The sequence below is a fragment of the Egretta garzetta genome, unplaced genomic scaffold, assembly GCF_000687185.1.
Source record: "Egretta garzetta isolate BGI_Z169 unplaced genomic scaffold, ASM68718v1 scaffold30, whole genome shotgun sequence".
NCBI classification, from domain to species: domain Eukaryota; kingdom Metazoa; phylum Chordata; class Aves; order Pelecaniformes; family Ardeidae; genus Egretta; species Egretta garzetta.
The window spans coordinates 1874753-1876825 of NW_009258383.1; positions in this window are offsets into that span (position 1 = coordinate 1874753).

Sequence of the window (2073 nt, forward strand, 5' to 3'; positions counted from 1 at the left end):
TATTTCAACCTATTTCAGCAGCAAGAATGTTTCATTGCTTCACTTACTTGTCACGTTCTTAGTTTTCCATGAATCGGTAGGCAAAAATGTGTTCTAGAAATTGTGACTGAAAACCATACAAAACTGACTGACCTCTACATGACTGTGGACTGCATGGCTTCTTTTGTAGAGATGACGATCTCATGTCTTCCATTCTTTTCTGGTACATCCATAGTTTCTAGCTGTCCCTTGATAACATGAAATATTATGTTAACCATTTTTGAAGTTCAGACTAATTTCTTTTGATTTTCTTAAAATTATATTAAAGGATCATTTAAAGATTAAAAGAATAAAACAAAATGACAGATTTTTTAAAACATGCTGAATCCACCCCTGGAGAATGTAGTCTGCTGTAGTGACTGTGTCTGGCAATGGCTGATCATTGCCACTGATTCTTTCAGTGGCGCCAGGATTTCTTGTTCCCACCAGCATGCTCTGTTGCTGATGGCAAAATAACTTCTTTTGGTGAGACCTTGGACTCCTTGAAAAAATCTCATTGAATTCAGTTGCATCAGGGTTCAACTTTTGCATCACTGTTTGAACTTTTCCGTAGACTGAATGTTGTATGTGAATGGGTGTGATGAGGCTACTTTATTAAGTGTGCGTAATAAGTTTTCAGAGATTTTCAAATGCAAATATATAAAACCAGTCAGTGAACCAAACTCTATAAACTTATAAAAAAGAAGACCACAGCTACTTCCAGTAAAGATGATGCAACAGAAGCTACAGTTGTTTTGTCTTTTTTTGTTTGTTTCTTTTTATGTATATTTCATCTTTCCAGCACGAAAGTATATTACTGAGATTAATATGCTATGTCCTTGACTTGGTTAAAGATGTGTAGTTCCTCTGGGACTGGTAGAATATGACCACTGCTACTGATGGAAGTATTTGGTCCTTAAATTCCATCTTTTGGGCTCACCATTAAAAAAGAAGTGAGGAAAGCGTGGGATTTTTTGAACTGGACAGTCAATCTTGTAGTTTGCAGTAATGTGCAGTCTTCGTATACATGCTTACACTGTTTCATTGGATGTACTCTACTGAAAAAGAATTTTCCATGTGAATGTCTCCCTTACTTGAAATGCTGAGAAGTATCTTATTGCTGGACTCGAAGAATGGCCACATAACCCATCTCTAATTTTTTCTCTGCCTTTTTTTCCAGTCCTGTGGCTAATATATACAACTGAATGGCATTTCTCTCTTGCCTGTCCACCTGTACCTGTGCATATACCAGAATAGCTTTTGAACAGTTCACTCATTCGTTCAAAAATATTCTACATGTTCTAACAGGAAATCCTTAAAAATAAAAAAACCAAGAAGCCAGAATGGGAAAAAAAATGACCCACTTGCAGGCAAGAATCTCTGCAACAGTTTAGCAGTCTAACAATTGTTTGATGGCACCCATAATTAAAATAATGATGGCTTTCTCTTGTGCCTTCTAATCTGCAATAGACTTAGTACATTCACAAGGATATGAACAGCCTAAATTATTTATTCCCAGATAATTAATGACAGACAAAAGGGTATTCTGAGGCAGAGGAAGGCTGGGACTATGAGGCTATGCAAAAGAGGCACTAACATGGAATGGGAAGGAACAGGAAATCTTTCTGACACCAAGGTGCTAAAAGAATAAGGGAAAATTGATGGTGGAGAATGACAGTGGTGAGGAAGAAGAAAATGAAGTACCTAGGGTAAGTGGGAATGGGATACACTTAGCTACTAGAATGAGGTGAGGGTGGGTGAATGAAGCAGGGGGAAACTGAGAGCCTACAAAAAGTTTGGGAGATGGAAGGCGGGGTATCATGTACTGACTGGCCCTTTTAATGCCTTTTTCTCTCTGTTTTTGCATTCTTATTCCTCCCTGATCCACCTCGATCCCTCCCTTTCCCCACCTTTGGTCCTTTCCCTAAACATCCCACAGTAAGTCTTTTACATTCTCACAATCCACTTAAAATAGGCCATAATAATTTTCATGCATTCCCCTTGCATACCATAACAAGTCACTCATCCCTTTAGGAAAACACCTTTTTAGTTCTT